The sequence below is a fragment of the Ptychodera flava genome, chromosome 19 (genome assembly GCF_041260155.1).
Source record: "Ptychodera flava strain L36383 chromosome 19, AS_Pfla_20210202, whole genome shotgun sequence".
Lineage (NCBI taxonomy): Eukaryota > Metazoa > Hemichordata > Enteropneusta > Ptychoderidae > Ptychodera > Ptychodera flava.
Genome location: NC_091946.1, coordinates 26,541,314 through 26,561,016, shown reverse-complemented (window position 1 = coordinate 26,561,016; position 19,703 = coordinate 26,541,314). Strand labels below are relative to the sequence as shown.

The 19,703-nt window shown below is 38.8% G+C and overlaps 1 protein-coding gene across 2 annotated transcripts in view; it reads right to left on the bottom strand.

Moving 5' to 3' along the window:
- Positions 1 to 1,230, bottom strand: part of LOC139119094 (structural maintenance of chromosomes protein 6-like) — a 64,265-nt gene extending 63,035 nt beyond the window's left edge. For both annotated transcript variants that reach the window (XR_011548845.1, XM_070682730.1), the window contains exon 1: positions 1,146 to 1,230. The gene's annotated coding sequence lies outside the window, so the exon portion shown is untranslated. The remainder of the gene's footprint in view (positions 1 to 1,145) is intronic.
- Between the last annotated feature and the right edge of the window lie 18,473 nt (positions 1,231 to 19,703).

The window sequence follows — 19,703 nt, the reverse complement described above, 5'->3', positions numbered from 1 at the left end:
ATCACGAGAGCAAACTTGTTTGCAGTCTGTGAGCGGTTGAGTAATTAGTGTAGGTAGAGATCAGAATCGAGTTGATTTCAGCCAAAAGTTGTTAGAAAAGAAGTTTTTTTTGCACTGTCCAAATTGGGACCGCGGTCACCAGTTTTGTCTATAGCAGTCAGCAGGGCTGTGATGCATGTGATGGGAGGCTATATAACACAGCGAATAAACAGCATTGTTCGCGGGGCAACAGCTACCGCCATCACTATTACAACCTGTATCTAGCTGCATTTTGTGGCTTGTGGGTTTTACCTATGCATTTCTATTAACAGACTGCTTTGAACTTCCTACTGCTTGTTCAGAGAAACCAGTATCGAAAGCCTATCTCAAATTTGAGTGTGGTGGACTTGTTGTATATATTATAATTTTATGATGATGTACTGTCGTTGCGATCCATTTCCCCACAACTGCTCTGGCTGTGTTTTCTCTTTTTTTTACCTCAGCGTGGTGTTTGTGTTGTTTGGAGGAGTGTAGGTAAGGGCCCCAGCACAACTTGGGGTACTGTCTGGTTCTGCCGTCCGACCCATAACATCCGGTCAAAACCTCGAACTACAGTACTGCAGCTACTCGGGGCCAGGAGTGGTACTGGTAGACTACGGGTGGCTGCAGCACACTGCACAGCGCTGCCCACCGCCGTGAGCATGAACCGGTATAAATCCTCAGAGATGCACATCACGGTCCCTCCACAAAGCTGTGTGCACATGAATGTCATCAGGATACACGCGACAGTCGACGCCAGCGCGTATGGGATGCAAAAACAACAAGTGGAAGTGCACTTATGAAGACAAAAGCGGTGCATTTCAATGTTCGAGAATATTCGCGTATAGTATCTGGTTCCTATCACTCCTGTAATACAGTACCTACCACCGAGGATAAGATCAAGTCAGTGAAAGATCCGCGAAGTTGTTTGCAAATTACTATACATTGTAATGCAATGTTTTCACGCCCCTCGCCTATCAGTATGCCACCTCAGCACCACTGACCATGCATGGTGCAGTCAACATCAGTCATCTACGTGAAACTTTCCTGTTCTTGCCATGGTTTTCATGTGATGTTAACCTTTCGAACGATATAGAAATAAATATACAGTAAATCCCGTATCTTACCCGATCAAATTGTTGTCATTTAGCCGTACCCGTCGCACGTCTCCTTCCCCCTCTGTCTCCCTTCGAAGATGGCGGCAAACGTGACGTCATAGGACGGTTTGACAGCGCCATACGCGTTAGCGCATGCAGCGGCGGTAAATATAAAAAAAAACATAAAAACGAAACGGTATTAGAACCCAACTTACTGAGGTCGCCCTTTCAGATGAGCCAGTTTGTTTACGTGAGTTCAGAACTCGAAATGAAGAGGAGCATTCAGGTAACATAAAGCAGAGTTACATCACAGGGAATGGAGTAATCTTGTTGTTGTTGTTGTTGTTGTTGTTGTTGTTGTTGTTATTGTTGTTGTTGTTGTTGTTGATGATGGTGATGATGATGATGATGATGATGACGATAATAATATGACATTAAACTGGTCCAATAATCATTTCCATTCAAGGTAATATATTACCATTAGTCCAGTCAAAATAGGGTTAGACCCACCACAAATTGCAACAGAATTTTTTTCTTCAGAATGCATTTTAGAGAGGTACCCAGAACAACATATTAAAAGTTTACTCGAATCCGCCTTGGGAAATATGCCTAATTTGCATAAATCAAATATGGCGGCCAACCATCCAACAAAATAACATAATTGGTCATATATCACATGTTAAACAAGCTATTTCAGTGATTTCAAAGTCTAAAACTAGTTATTTGGCTCAGGGAATCATTTTGGAGGTATAATGTTTTATATAGGCATTTCATTAATTTGCATAATTCCAATATGGCTGCCAACATTTCTATAAAAGACATTTTCGGTCATATACCACGTATTAAACCATCATATACCACGTATTAAACCATCATCAGTGATTTTAAATTTAAAGGTCTGTTTCTTTGGCATGGACAAATATTTGTCGAGATGCTATGATTTGCATTGGCACTTTGTTAATTTGCATAAATCCAATATGGTGGCCAACATTTTCAGTCATATACCAGGCATGGAACAAGCAATTTCAGTGATTTAAAGATTTAATATTTTTCTTGGGTATAAAGAAACACTTTTAGTGGTTCAATTTCTACAAAGGCCCTTTGATAATTTGCATAAATTAAATATGGCTGCCATATAAATGGCCCGTTGCTTAATAGCTTCTGATATAAATACGGGTTTGGTATAGTTTTAAGGAATCTATCAAGAAGAAAGTGTTAAGTCCTTGGACATTTTTCTATATATGACGACTGTTAATGATTGTTAGTCTTATGAATAATATATTCTCTTTATGAACATAACATCAGATTCATCTGTGTACGGCATTTTTGTAATTTGTGTGGGTGTTTAACACTGTACAGAGTCAAAATATGTAATCTGTAATGTTTAATGTCGAAAACAGACGTGTTCAGAATCTTCAGTTTTTATTTTGGGCTGAACCGCCGTCTTATTTATGATTGCATCTTTATAAGATCCCCTAGATGATAGGCAAGAAGTCATCACACATATCAGCAAAATACAATAAATACAACAAAGCTAAAAAAAACCAGAAAAAATGATATGACCGAAATAAAAAATGCCATAATACACAAAAATTAAAATTTTGATCTATTGCAAACAATGTCAGATTCATAAAAACTTTAAGGACACACAAACTTACAAAAAACTGAATACTGCATGCTTTAACAAAGTCTTACAATTAATCCAAACACAGAATCCAACTATTACACAATACAAACAAGTACATCATGAGTCATTTTTCCAAGTGTCATTTTTCCAGATGTACATGTTTGTATCGTGTAACAGTTGAATTCTGTTAGGCTGATGAGTTGTTTGAATTAATTTTTAGCCTTTGCTAAGCATGCAGTTTTCAAGTTTTGTGAGTTTGTGTGTTGATCAAGTTTTTAAGAGTCTGACAAAATTTATCTGTATTGTGGCATTTGTTATTTTTGGTCGCATTATTTTTTGTTTCTACGTTGTTATTACCTTTGTTGTGTTTATTGTATTTTTGCTGTTATATGTGATGACTTTTTGCCTATCAAATAAGGGATGTACCAAATTATAAGATGCACTCGTCACTAAGAAGGGGATTCAGTCTAAAGCAAAAACTAAATATTTTGTACGCCACATTTTTTAAAAAGGTAAACATTGATGATTACATGTTTTGACACAGTATAAAACACATATAAAGACGATTGGAACTAATTTTGGATAATTGGATGGCGAAGTAATGGCAATTTCATCTACAAATTTAATCTCATCTGCTTTTCGTTTTACGTTACACACTTGTTTTTATGAGTAATTTGCAATATTGCAACATTCAGCTGTACGGCACCTAACATTTTTGAGAAATTGAAAGATATGAAAATCCAATTATCCCAAATGAGTTCTTATCGTGTTTATAAAAGCATAAGTAATGCCGTAAACATATGAATCCAATGTTATATTCAGAAAGAGGTTATTATAAGACAACTAACAATCATTAACGGTTGTCATATGTACAAAAATCACAAAATAATTAAAATTGCATGGCTTTCTTACATCTCATTAGTAAACGCACATAAACATATATGTATTTTAATCCGTTCGGAAGTCATATGTAAGTCCTTCATATTCACTTTAACACTTTTTTTAAAATACAATATATTTATGGAGTATTTTAACCAATTCAGGTATCACAGACACATATTAAAATAAACTTGCATTCTTAAATGGATCGTTATTGTTAGTAAATTTATAGTATATTTTCGACATTTAAAAGAAAATTAATTTTAAAAAGTTCAAGGACTTAAGGTGAGGCTGCATATTGCCAATACAGTTTTTTCAAAGGAATATTTCCTATCTAAGATGACAAGGAAACCCATAGAAACTATTTTGTGAAGTGTAATATTTCAGAGTATATGAAGAAAAAAACGACAAGTTTATTTTTCATTATCTATCTTCATTCTAAAATGGCATGGGCTTAAAGAATGACAATTGAAACTGTTCTTAAAATCATGATAAGCAAAATAAAATCTTATTCAAAACGTAGGCATTTATTGCAAAACAAAATAATTGTTTTGTTATATCGCATTTAAAGAACATAATGTGAAAATTTCAGAATATTTGACCCAGCCAGACTGCACTGGAGTTAAATTCTTTGAAAATCTTAAAATTGGAAAAAAGGAAGCAGGAAATCGGGTGATTAGCATACATTTGCATACATTAACACTATATCATGCAACTTACGACTGCTTGCCAGCTAAAAAGTGAACTTAACCAATTTTTAATCTTGGCTTAACAAATTAATCACAATTGGATAAATATTTGCAAAAAAAAATATTTTGGTCAAAATACGGTGTGTTGGGTGCAGTGTCATCTTAACAGTTTCTTCTTGATATTCCTAGCTCTTAAAACTCTACCAGAACCTTATTTATATTAGAAGCCATTCGGACATTATATGGCAACCATATTTAATTTATGAAAATTATCAAAGTGTCTTTTAAAAAAACTGAACCCCCAAAGGTGTTTCTTCATGCTCAAGAAATATATTTAAACTTCACAATGGCTGAAACAGATTGTTTAATACATGATATAGGACAATAAATGTAGGTATATTGGCCGCCCTATTGGATTTATGCAAATTAACAAAGTGCCAACGCAAATCATTGCACCTCAAAATCGTATGTCCATACAAAAGTAATATACTTTTAACTTTAAAATCATTGAAATAGCTTGTTTAACCCTTCGACTGCTGTAATTTTTACACCAAAATTTTAATGCAATATTTTACCAATTTCTGTGAACTTTTCTGTACTTTTTTCATAATTTTGGACAAAATTGATATCATATTCCATCAGCAACAGTTTTTTATCAAAACTTTGGCAAAAAGCAGAAAAATTGACTGTGGAACATTTTACAAAGTTGATAAAAATAGACTTCGGAGCTCAAACGATTAATACGTGGTATATGACAGAAAATGTCCTTTGTAGGTATATTGGCCACCAGATTGGATTTATGCAAATTAACGAAGTAACAATGCAAATCATTGCATCTCGAAAATCGTTTGTTCATGCCAAAGAAATATACTTTTAGTTTTGAAATCAGAGAAATAGCTTATTTAACCCTTTGACTGCTGTAATTTTTACACCAAAATTATAATGCAATATTTTACCAATTTCTGTCAACTTTTCTGTACTTTTTTCATAATTTTGGACAAAATGGATACATTTTTCATCAGCTACGGTTTTTGTGTCAAATTTTGGCAAATAGCACAAAAATTGACTCTGCTACATTTTATAAAGTTGATATAAAAAATAGACTTTGGCGCTCAAAGGGTTAATACGTAGTATATGACAGAAAATGTCTTTTGCAGGTTTATTGGCCACCATATTTGATTTATGCAAATTAACGAAGTACCTATGCAAATCATTGCATCTCGAAAATCGTTTGTCCATGCCAAAGAAACATACTTTTGACTTAAAAATCAATTAAATAGCTGGTTTAATACGTTGTTTATGACCGAAAATGTATTTTGTAGGAATGTTGGCAGCCATATTGGAATTATGCAAATTAATGAAGTGCCTATATAAAACATTATACCTCCAAAATGATTCCCTGGGCCAAATAACTAGTTTCAGACTTTGAAATCACTGAAATAGCTTGTTCAACATGTAATATATGGCCAATTATGTTATTTTGTTGGATGGTTGGCCGCCATATTTGATTTATGCAAATTAGGCATATTTCCCCAAGGTGGATTCGAGTAAACTTTTAATATATTGTTCTGGGTACCTCTCTAAAATGCATTCTGAAGAAAAAAATTCTGTTGCAATTTGTGGTGGGTTAGGTGCCAAAATCTCGTAGATTGACTGGACTACAGGTCAATGGGACAATTGTGATTTACAAATTTAAGTAGGACCATCCTGAACCACTGATAATTAGTGGTGGTACCAGGTGTCCGGAATGGGTAAGCGTACCCTGCTAGCATGTTACACCCGACAGGATTGGTCCCAAAAATGTCTAGGCCTAAATATTGTATGAAAAGATACAGGATATGAATCACTGTAATAAGTCAAAGCCGGGAATGCTGTCGTTAATCATTTGTGTGACCGAGGTGTCATATTTGGCCACAATGTCGTCATATCGACCGTAGAACTTTTTGAAAGTCCTAACGAGTCTTTTTGTTGTGTATCCTTGTCTCAGTAATTTTGATGCCAATGAGCTGTGTCTCAGTTGAAAATCAGTGTAGGAATTACAAGCCCTACAATACCTGAGAAGTTGAGACACGTACACACCATAAGCAGGTGCAGATGGAATATTACTTGACAAGTGGGGATAATTTATGATTTCAAAATCGAAATCATCCCTTTTGTCATACAGCTTAGTGTGTAGCCCATTAGTACCCACTTGTAGGAACAGATCAAGATATGAAGCAGAGTTCCTACCCTCTGTTGTTTCTTTGATATCCAACTCATCAGGGTAAATATTATGTAAGTAATTTGATATGTCTGGATTGTCTAGACTAATCAGATCATCGATATATCTGTGCGTGTTGTTAAAGCGCCTTGCAAGTTTTTTAGACCCTGCTTTGTAGAGAGACTGTAGGAACTCTGCTTCATATGAATACAGAAATAAGTCTGCAAGAAGGGTGCACAATTTGTACCCATTGGTATGCCGATAGATCGACCTACGTCGTTTTTTGGTCACGATTACAGTTTGCTTTTACAATTATCTACAACATCGACAAACAACAGCAAGGAATGACACATTGTTTTTTAATATTTTTTATTATCGTCATCATCATCATTATCATCATCATCATCACCATCAACAACAACAACAACAACAACAACAACAACAACAACAACAAGATTACTCCATTCCCTGTGGTTACATCGGACAATTCCCATGATTGTTCTGTCACGTAAAGAGCCCTCCTCACAACAGTCCCTTGGTGGGCTATTCAGCTCTGGGACTGTTCGCCCCATAGACGAGTGTACAGAAGCGTCTATGGGGCGAATAGTCCCAGAGCTGAAAAGCCCACCAAGGGACTGTGTCCTCACTTAGCTCATTCATCAACGTGATCAAACGATTTCTAGCGACCAACCTATTAAAGTAGGAAGATACTAGTATTAGAATGTAAGCACTCTAACGAAATTGAATAAATCCCCCTAAGTCTGTTTGAGGTAGCTGTGGGTCCATAGCTATGGTGCCTACAGACGGCATTCCTGCCTTTTACGGGCTGGTTTTGACTTTTACGACTTAAAAAGGCAGGAACCCCGTCAGTACGCACCACAGCTATGGACCCACAGCTGTTTGAGGAAGCCTTATTGTAAGCTGCTTTATAAATTTGGCGTTGTTTTATACATTTATAAGAGCATCCCCAAAGTTTCATTTACACATTTAAACTACTTTGTTCTCAGTTGCTAGTAAGCTTATGGACGGGGTGGAAATATCAACACTGAAATGACATCTGCAAGGTCCGCCAACTTAATCATGTAAACCCTTCTCCGGTGATTTTGCATGAATGAGAACTGCACTGTTTCAGCATCACCTACATTCTATTTGGAGGTGTAAGACAGTGAACATTGCAACTAATTACTGATGATGTTAAATCAGGAAGACTGTGAGTATAGGTGCGGTGACCTTGACATCATCTGTTTATACGTATATTAGGTAAGTTCCCAGTTTAAAACATGAATTAAAGTCATTTTCGTCCGAAAGGTATTAATTTTGCCTCACTTGTCTACCAAGGAATCCTGCACAGTAATAAAACAGTCATTGCGCGTTGAATCATGTTTCTAGAAGACGGAATAGTGAAGCTTATGGCGACTTGATAAGCGTCAGCCTATGAGCTAAAATGCAGCGAAATTATTCATCAACGTCTCCACCATCACATCTGTTCCCTTATTTAATGTTGCCGCACAAATACACAAGAAGTAACATGTCATTGCTCCTTTTTTTCACTTTTCTATGGCATTCCAAAATTGGAGAATTCTACAACAATGTCGACAAAATTTGTACGAAAAACATCACATGTAATGACAGACCTGGGATTTCTTTACGTCGAGCGACAAACTCCACCGAAATACTCGATTCATGCTTCATTTGTTTGTTTGCTCGTCTGTTTGTCTGTTAATTACACTGTAAAAAATCCCTGAGCAGTCCGCCTATGGAATTAATTAAAGTTACGACTTTGATCAATGATGGAAACGGTGGTTGTATTGAGCTAACAGAAGAAGTACTGTAAGGCGTGGTCTTTCTTTGTGAAATAGTTATCATGACGGATGCATGGCACAACTGAAACGCTTAACTTCCATCCCAAAGTATAAAACTATGAAATGTAGATAGAAATCTCATGCCGTACTATAATTCATGATGAATTTGGTGATTGCCATTTGCAGAAATCATAATATGAAATATATCGATGGGTACCCTGTTTGATAAGCTTTGCGCACTGGCTTGGTCTTATCATTCGCCACTTCAGATGTAATATATGATTTTGCTTTCCATCAACGGTCTTTTCAAAGTGTTCTATATGAATGTTCGCTTGACCATACACGATGGATAAAAGTAGTAAAGTAAACGTGGGCAACTGGGATGAAGTAAGAATTTTACACCCCATTTTATTCATTTATCTACATGAAGCGAAGGAAAAATTAACCATCCATGTAACTAAAGTATGACCCTGACCTATATACGAACTCACGCACGCGCAGCAGTGCATTGTCCTGAACTAAGCGGGGAAATTCCCTGCTGAGTCACACACAACATGTTTATACATGTACGGGAAATTCCGTGTGAGTCATCACCATCAAACTAGCCTATATAAAGGACCCCCGTTGTCAGTCCGGCCGGCCGGTCGCGGAGTCTAGCTGATGTTGAACACGAAGTTCCTATCGGTACGAACTAAATTTCATATCCATTCAATCCATAATGTCTTAAATATCTTTCCAGAGGTGGACTAAATCCTTCTTGTTTTTGAATTTCTAGCGCCTGATGAAATATGTTCTGAATAAGTTCTGACCCCGGAGCCTCTGTTGTTGCAGCTTTTTCTTGTATTTGTGTAAGCAGCTGTTTATATTGAACGTAATAATGTTTATACTTCTCTCGTCTCTTTGCTACACCCGTTTTCCCTTGTATTACATCAATAACGACACCAGGTATAGGAGTTAAGGCTAACAGTACCGGAACTGTTGGAATTGCTGCTATTACAGCAGAACTTACAAGAATTCCCTTAGTAATATTGAGAGCCATATCAATTCGACCCATTAATTTATAACTTCGTCGATATGCAGCACTTGTTCTTTCTATGTAATCAGCCAATTGTTCAACGCTTTCAACAACTGAGATGTGCATTTTTTACTGTATATGTAAGGGATGATAAAAAATAATTGTAGTAATATAGAAATACAATATGGCAGAAGGAGGAGAAGATATACCACTCCAGGGTTTAGATGATGCAAATGTAAATGATGATGATGACGCTACTGCTGAAACATTCTTTATAGACGATGATAATGCCCTTGCAGAAGTCGATCCTTACCGGGATAGCTCAAGCGCGAAGAGCCCGCAGGTAGATCCTTCGACTAGACAGAGAGTAACAATCGAAATACAAATGGCTGAAAAATTCTTAAATGAGAATAATATTACTGATGAAGCAGCATGAAACGAATTATTTTGAATGCAAAGATTAGGGATGGAAAGCTGTATTATAAAAACCTCAGGCTATCAAAAACTACAGGACGTGGATTTAGATCACTCGAGACAGTAAAAAGAGTAGAAGGAGGATCTGAATTTGTAAGGAAAGTATATAATTATAGTGAGTCCGAAAATGTGAGTCGTGAATTGCATTCTGAAGATGTGATAACCGATAAAATACCGGCTGAGAAGATGACGCCAGAAGACATGGGTATATACAAAGATAAACTGACAGAGTTACGGCGAGATGCTTCTGGTAATGCAGATAAAATAAAAGCTTTTGAAAATAAATCGACCAATGGAACAATCTAAACCCTGAATATAGAGCTTTTGTTGATGAATTAAAGATGGCAAATATGCGTCTTGATGAGCTTACAGTGAAAGAGAAAATCTGTTAGAGCAGACAGAACTTACACCTGAACTCAGAACAAGACTAGCTAAAATTGATGATCGAATTGAAGTACAACTTGATATGATCAGTGGGGCACATGAAAGACTGGCTACGACTAGGTCTCTTCGTGATGTAATTTCCGATCCAGAATTGTCACTCAGGCTGAAGCTGACAGAGTTATTTAAACGGAATGGTATTACAATCGCTGCAATACTGACTGCCCTTGGAATGACAATATCAACAATTGCCCTGGCTGTGACTAGAGGAGGAGGGGGAGGAGCGGGAGCAGGGGGAGGAGGAGCAAACGCAGGAGGTTCAGGTCCGCCCAAAGTATATACAAAAGCGAAAGAAATTGTAAAGCAATTTGGCGAATGGTTAAAAACCTTGGCCGCAAAAAGTGCTGCTGCAATACCAGGTTTAATCGGCTCCCTCGTCAGTTTTCTATTAAAAACAGCAGGATCGGTGGTTGGATTTGTCGGAGAACAGCTATGGATATTTTTAACTGGTTTAACATTAGTCATTATAAATAAAATTATGTATTAATATATGACACTCCCCTACGGCATCAACATGTTTGGTGAAAAGAATATTGCAAAGTTTCTTTCTAAAAATAAAGACCTGTTTGGTTTCTCCGTCGAATTGGAATGGTGCAAACTCCGATGAGTAAATCGACATATCCTTCGAGCAAATCCAGGTGTCCGACTCAAAGATGATAATCTTTATCATAACATATTAGCTTTCGTGAAGGAATGTCAAAAGACTAATTCTTTAAGCGACTAGAATTCATAGCTGTATTCCAGGATACTGAGGATGACCAAGAGGCTCATCATCTCCAAGAATATTGGGTTCTTCGATTGATTCGCGACACAGGCAATCGATTTATCTTTCAGGCAGACGGAAATATTTACGTAAAGATGTGATTTATTTTCTTTTTTTCTTCTACTATATACATTACACAAAAAAATGGGGTACGATAGAACATTATCACCGACTTTCACCAACGAATACCGAATGGAACAAAGTCAGAAAGAACTCATCACGTGATTGCTCATAATCCAAGTGAAGCAGATCCAGGCCAGACACTTATCATACGATGTCCGAAGTTAGAAAGCGGAGTACTCTTAGTTCCAGATACTTTCGACCTGGTTTTTGATCTCGAAGTAATGGGAGATGAATATAACCGAGTAGTACAAAATGTTGCAAAAAATTTGGTGGAGCGTATGAAACTCACATTTGAGGGTCAGACACTTTTCGATTGAATAAATATAACCTTATTGAATGTTATCGCGATCTCTTCAAACATAAAAAGGAGAGAACGAACATGACACTGTACGGAATTCAGAACGAAAATCTAAGAAAATTGAGAAGCGGTTCGACCGATGCAGATCAAAACGTCGTGGGCGATAAGTTACTTTTCGACACATATAAAACAAAATATGCTATTCGTCTCACTCACCCCCTAATAACAGGCCATGGAGTTGCATATCCAAAAGCGTTAGGGAGTCATATTGAATGGGAAATTACGTTGGCACCCGCCCCCCAATTACTTGTCAGTAATCAGGTTGTTACAACAATTATAAATTAAAAAACATTCAAATGGAATACGAGACAATTTCTGACCTCGATCTCGCGAGGTCAACTGCTGGTTATTACAACGGTGGAAAAAGTTACCTTTACGAGCATATACATTATTTTAGAACAATCCCATTCAAAGAATCGGACACGGTTATCAATGAAAATATAAATGTACCACGACGTAGCATTAGAGGTATCGCTATACTCTTCACTAAAAATCAGAATCAGGCAGAAATGAACAGTGAACTTTTCTTTAACCCATCCATTGAATCTGTGTCTGTATCAATCGAAGGCATTGCAAATAAAGTGTACGCTCAGAAGATGATACCAAGACAATTTTGGCGAGAGGTGCGACGGTATTTTGCTGAAGATAAAGATTGGTGTGAAATTGATATAGATGAGGCCGATTATTTGAAGAATAAATTCTGTCTGTTTATCGATCTGCGTAGTTTTAAAGATATTGAGTTTCATGGAAATGGTTTAAAAGTAATGAACACAAAGGACGGAATTCAACTTGAGTTCCTGAAGAAAGATACCGAGTGGGGTGGCGATGACGCTCACAATGATAATATATTTGCCCACATTTATGTTATCAGTGATGCCCTGGTCTCTATTGAAAATAGTAGATTAATGTCTTTACAATATTAACCATGACCCGTCGTCCGTCCTATCGGCCATGTTTCTGCCAACCATTCGCCCGTGTCTGGATTGTATAACTGCACACGTTTTATATCATTTGGCGCCATCATGATTTTACTACGCTTTTCACTACGGATTTCTCCAGCCTTTTTCCGTACAAACTGTACAAACTGTGCCGGCTCCGGCTTCTTCCCAGTTTCAAACAGATCTTTATAATCTTCAAAGTTCAAATGTTTTCTAACACAAACATCTTTCACCCCTTTATTTTTTTTCGTCTCCGAAGTTGGAGTTCGAAAAGCATACACTTTCGAGCGTATGCCAACAAAATCAAGAATAGGTTCACCATTCAACTCATCTTTAAATTTACCTATCACTTTTTTATTAATCTTCGGAAAGTTGGGGGCGGGGCCGCTCATCCCACTAGTATCATATATAGACTTCTCACCATTCTTTTCCACATCTTCTCGGACTATATCATTGAAAGTTACGTCCGGATCCGGGATTGGCACACTGTAAACAAAACTATCAGTATCCATGTAGGCTAATCGTATTCCAGGGAACTGGGACCGAAAGTAATTGTAATGCGTCTCATACATAAGCAGCTTAGAAAGTTCCAGTACTGCGGCGCCGATGAAAACTGGTTTTACATATCTATGCTCATCCGTTTTCAGTTCCAGTAGGGCACTGTCGCAGGAATCGCCATCCTCTTCGGAAGTTATGAAAGTTATATGTTTCATCTTTGGATTATACTTCTGAATCTTTTACGTCCACTATCCGTGCCGTTCCAGTCCGAAACAAATTTAAAGTCTCTGTACTTTCGAACATCTTCTATTGTCTTACCGAACATTGCATTATTCATCAGCTTATAGAAATTCTTTTCGAAATCTGTCCTCCCCTTTGCCCTCATTTTAGTGTTAAAGTCAATATATTTCGCGAGACATGGAGCTTCATCGAAAGCAAGCACCCGATAAATCTTTTTCAATCTCATTCCCATCCGAAGATAGAATTCCAGCAACTTGTAGTGTAAGACGTATCTCTCTCTATCCATCACACTTGTAATCAGTCGACCGCCCTGCCTCGGAAATTCATAGTGATGCGGTGCTAATGGCAAATCGCTGTGTTCTTCATGTAATTCGGCTGGGTATTCTAAGTCTACTTCTAGAAAACTTGGTGGAAAGGTGGAACCAGGTCCCCACGCTCCGCCGGCTCCGCCCCCCGCTCCGCCGGCGGCCCATTCCTCCCACTCTTCCATCGTCATCCAATGAAGTCCGCCCGTAGGCATTGCCTGACTCATTGCCCAGCCGTAGAGATTGTTTGCATCGAGATATTTTATTTCGGTCACCGGCTTCTCTGGATCGTAATTCCCGCCGGCGGGGCCAGCGTAAGCCGGATGATTTGTCTGTAAATAATGAATATTACACTGGCTGATACCTCCTCGTATTCCCCGTTGTACGAAAGTCATCTGCTCAGCATCTTGAATGAGTTTAAACTTATTACCCGTGTAAAGTAACATAGCATCCCATGTCAAGCCAGGCGCTGACATGTAATGGGCCGGATCTAACTTATATGCTTCTAAACATGTGTCGCGAAAATTTTCGAATATATTAGCAAGAAGGAGAACATCCGTCTCACAATAGAATTCCATATAATCACGAATCGTCTTACATCCAACTTCGTCCCATACTCGCAAAGCATGTTCGTAATCAGACTCAGAAATCCCCTCTTCCGTCAATTCGCTATAAAATTCCCCCCTCTCCGGGAGCTCACCCTCTTCTAATCTGTCAACCGAGTCTAAATATTCGTAGGGGAAGAAACCTTTCGCCCTTTGAATGTTCGGGTACGAAAGTGGCGCCGCCGTCCACCCATCCTCCGGCACAGTTTTTGCCAACTTCGCCAATGACCCCATCATCAACTGAGCACTGTCCATAAACTTTATAGAAAAGAAACGTCTCTTTATCTCCCTCTTCCCATCAACAACAATTGAGGCGTGAAAAATAAATGTTTTCGAGAGACCCATAATTCCACCATTGCTCGTCTTAGCTATGATTTTAGGCTCTGGTCCGGAACCCCCATCATCTCCTTCGGTAACGATTTCATGTAATTCTTTCAAAATAAAAGAACCATCGTATCCTTGAGGTTGTGAAAGTAGATAGGAATGGTTCTCGACGGCCGGCATCCTTCGCAATAGAAGGTCGCCTCCTCCTTCACTACTCGGTATCCTGCCGGCTCTCCACATGCAATACAGACTGGATCACATCCGTCGCGCCGGTAATTAGAAGGATCCCTCATCGGTATTATTTTCCAATAATACGATTTAGAATAATACTCGGCCCGTTCTTTCATATCCTTTAGAAAGTCTGTAACACAGGAGAGACCTGTGAATGTTCTTTTACCATAAACAGTGGGTCGGCCCGGGCCTCGTTCCGAAGGTCCCCACCCCCGTTCCACCATAACATACGAAAGACAAATTGGAATGTGTCGGCCGGTCCCCTTCTCAATAATTGCCTCAGTATCTGCATAGACGACGTAGGGAGAAGGAACCTTCTTCCGATGTCCTTCAAATTGACACACTTCCTTAGGAAAATCTGGCTGGGCAGTGTCTGTTCCACAGTATACCTGATGTTTTTCTAATTCTTCTGTTGACTTAAAACCTCTTTTACAAACCATACAAATACACTTCCGTCTGCGCTCATTCTTTCGATTAGTACGAGAATTACGAAGGCGATTTCCGCAGTAATTGGTACGAAGTGAGAACGGCCGCCGTCTTCGCCAACTATCAGTAAGATATTTGCTATTTGATTCCTATCGGCTTCACCTTCGGAATGGGCACTATATAACACAGTTATGTCGGACGGGGGAGCGGGATCATTTTCGTAGATCTGAAATACTTGAAGTTTGATGCCTGGATTTTGCTGCTCGAAGCGCCTGAATACAGTCAGATCGGCAGGCGTGGGCGTGGGTATTCCCTCCCAACAGTAGTCAGCCATAAATGGGGCGTACGTATTCCATTTTCTCCTTACCTGACCACATTTCTTTTCACGAAACTCGGGGTCGGCCAACTTTAAACTTGCTACGATGGCGTATTGAAAACAGTTCTCGCTGCCCGAAGGTAGCACCAGATCGCTAACACAATGCTTATTTTTTAACCATCTGGGAAGTTGGACTGCGCCAGCCCCCGGGCCAGCCCGAGTAAAACTTCTACTAGAATTACTTCAAAATTAAGTATCTCCTCGAGAACGAGACCAGAACCCTCAACATTTTCAATTGTATCAAGCATACGATCGTAGCGATCTATTAATTGTTGCCCCACATCCGATCCCGATCCTCTTACATCTTTTGTGTATGTATCATTTAATTTAACATACAATGAACGCGGTTGTGTATTACCAGTTTTCGGATCCGATAATTTGACTTCCATTTCGGTATAAACAGAGTACATCTTTCGTTCTTTAACCATACCTTCAATATCCACCAGCTCCCCGATATCCTTGACTCGCTTGACTTCAGGAAATTCTTTTCGTAAAACTGCTCCCTTGAATGCTGTATGTAATCGACGGGCCATAATAATCTTTATGATATATACTATCCTAAAAATTTTTAAAATGAAAAAATAATTATTCTATGATAGGTCATCAAAATCCACTATAATATTTTTGGCAGCATTTATTTGTTTATATATCTCGCCTAATCTTTCTAAGTCGACTAGTTCTTCCGCATCTTGAATTTCTGGTTTATTAGGCGCAGCACAAAATAACCTCTCAACAGTGAAAGAAAGAGCACGCTTACTTAAGCGCGGTTTAAATGCTAAGAATTCTATCTTACTACCTTTTCGGATATTACGAGGTACAATAGCAGGATTTTCTCGGACTGGCAATGGACTCACTGTTTTAAAACCGCAGTCAATTTCTTGAACCATATCAATACATGTAGCGAAATCGTGAGCCCCTCTCCCTCCCCCTCTTTTAAACTGAAATTTAAAATACGCCACTGGCTGCGCCCCGCTCCCTCGCTTCTGATACACTTTAGATGGATTGTAAAATCCGGTAGTATTCTTGGAGTGAGCGGCCAGGCTTGCAGCATAACTTTTAGCCCCGCTTGCATCGAAACTTTCACCTAGGGTACGGAATATTATTAAATCAGTAAACTTTTGAAGACTCGGTTGCCAACGGACACACATTTCATCGCATGTAGCAGGATCGTTGGATCCATATTTAGGTCCGATGTTGAAAACCACTTCTAGCTCACTGTCTACATATATAATAGGATCTACCAAAGATTCACCAAATATGAGTTTCCCTTCGTCACTGATTTGAATATTCTCTTCTCCGGTTTCAAGTATTTTTATTGCAGTTGAAATAGAAAGGATTGTCATTGTCTTATCGTATATATCTTAATAAAAATTTTTTTCTATGATATAGTATACTAAAATGTCATACATATTCATAAATGGACCAACTGGAAGTGGTAAGAGTTACGATGCAGTAAATTTGGATCCGTATCACGTACCAGAATTTGACACTAGTTTTTCCAGCAACATTGCCGACTTTTATAATGGGCGCCACGTTTCGATTGCCGATTTTCAGAATCAGTTTATAGAACATACTCTTAGTTTACAATGTCAGGCTGGGAGGAGGAGGGAGGTTTCCCTCCCTTCAGAACAATACATTATTTGTGACTCTTCCATAATTCAACATCTGACTTTTTCTCGAATCCGGGGCGTGGCAACGGAAGAAAAAAAGATTGTTTCTAGAGCATTTGACCATTTACCCAGTTTCATTATCATATTCAAAGATATGCCTTGGGATTATTGCAGGCGGAATGTGTTGACTCGAGCCAGGTCGTACGAAATAGGCGCCTTAGAAGAACTAGAAGAGATTCACAACAAGTTCAAACAGACTTTCTTAGAAATTTGCCACGACTACAGACTTCCATGTTTGGTAATTCGGAACGCTCTTACCCCCCTCGTTCTCAAGAATATACTTAATCCAACAATTGATACCGAGACAGTCGGACCAGTAGAATATCCACGAGCTTTTGACTTTGGAATTGCATGGGGCAGCTCACGCGATAGCGGCAGCCAGGGATTTTTAATAGACGGTTTCAAGGAGGAGGAACTTGAAAAAAGCGTACTTCCCACCTAGTCAAGAACAACTAGAACAACCTCGAGTCTCACTAAAGAACCTACACAAACTTCTTAACGCTTGTGAATCTGTGTGTGCTTATAATGCTTCGTTTGACCTACGAGCACTTGACATTATGAAACCCTACGGTTCCGAAAGGGACTTTGAAGTTACTTGTCTATGGCTCATGTCAGTTGTGTACATTATACTTCAACCAGAACTTATAGATAAAGCTGAAAAAGGGGGACTCGAAAGAACGGACTATGGCAACATGAGAAGTCGTTTTGAAGATCTTGCAAACTTAATATGTTCAGGAACCGAGTTACCACCTCATCCACATACGGCCGAAAAAGATGCAGTAAGTGAACATTACTTACGACAGTACATGATAAATACTTGGCCAGGTGGGGGGTGGAAGTGGGGTGGTAAACTGACACTTTCGGCTTTCAAGAAATTAAGACTTTTTCCATGGTACTTATTGAATAACTTTCGTAAATACTTACGTTAGTACTTACGTAGTACTTGACAAGTACCATGGACAGGAACTTACGTAGTACTTGACAAGTACCATGGACAGGAACTTACGAAGTTCTAATAACATTTTCCTCTGGCTCCCAACTATTGAAACTTTCTGGATAACCTTTCCATTTTATCAGATAATATTTCTTTCCTCTAATTTTTTTCGTCTTCAAAATTCGTTCTACTCTGTACAGCTCGTCGCGTTCTGAAGGTGCGCTCTGAAGTTCATCGGAGTAGAAAGTGCCAAGTATTTCCTCTCCATTCAGATCTTTTATTTTGTAAACTGGTGGCGTTCCTAGTCCAGCTGCGTACACAACTTTTGAAACCACGAAATCTCCTCTGTCCAATTTGGTAAATACCCTTTCTTAAAAGTGGTCTTGTATTTTGTAATTCGAACCCGTTCTCCCGGCTTGAATTCAGGGTTAACTCCCCCAGCTGCCAACTCAGGACCGAATAGTGTATAAAATGCCTGCCAATCGTTCTCCTCTGTTACGTCCCTGGGTTTCATTTTGATACTTCCGTGAACGGTGTTATTGTAATTCTCAAGAAGTTCTGGTAGAATAGAAAGCCATTCACGTGTCTGTTTATATGTGAAGTATTTCCACATCATCGTCTTAAGAGTCCGATTAAAACGTTCAACGACGCTAGCTTTTTTGTCACTGTAGGTGTGAAACCAGTGAATTCCCACCTCCTCCAACCACCCCTGCATTTTTCGATTAGTAAATTCCAGCCCCTCATCTGTCTGAAGTTTGTCGGGTCTTCTCCCGGATTTCTTAATCACGTCTTGTAGTGCCTGCAACGTATCATCTGCCGTTTTTGACTGTATCGGCCTAGCCCATGCGTATTTACTGAGCACATCGATTACTGTTAGCATGTATCGAATGTTACGGTTCTCTTTTGCGAACGGGGAGGGAATTCCACGAGATCCGCTTGCCATTGAGAGTCTATCGATGTTACAAAACGCGACGGCCGCCCGAACCACCCCCACGAGAACGAGGTACCGGTTTATGTAGATTATAAGTTAGCTGAGTTTTTAACCACTCCTGCACCTCTTTCTTGGTCACTTTCAGTCCGCTGGCCCGTGCTGCGTCATACAATTTTTGTACACCTCCAAAACCAGTTTTCGGGTTGTAATATAATTCTCTAAGAGTACCTTCGGCTTCAGCTTCCATAATTGCTATATTATACGAATAATTTTATGTCGTACGGATTCCGTAAACGAAATACTAGTTTACTGAATGGCCTACTTTTCAATTGCTTGATTAGGCCCACGGCTTCCCGTTCTGACACCTCCATTCCATATTCTTTTATAATAGTTTTGTTGTCTATCTTGTTCGGTGTGTAAAATAGTACTAACATCTGTATGTTTTCCCTAAATGGTTTACTAATACTAGTATATTGTTGAGTCAGAACCCAGACAGATAATCCGTCATGTCTTGCGCTGAAACCAAGTTGGACTAAAACGTTACTGCGCTTCTTCATATCTTTGGACGAGGCGCAGTCATCGAGGATTATTAAAGTGTTCGTTCCAGCCCATTCTTTATGCACGTAGGTTAATGTATCATCCACTGCATCGAGTCCGACTGGAAATATAAACACATTATCATCGGTGAAAATGAATCTTCTATTATACGCTTTATTATTCATGAATGTTGGGCAAATGA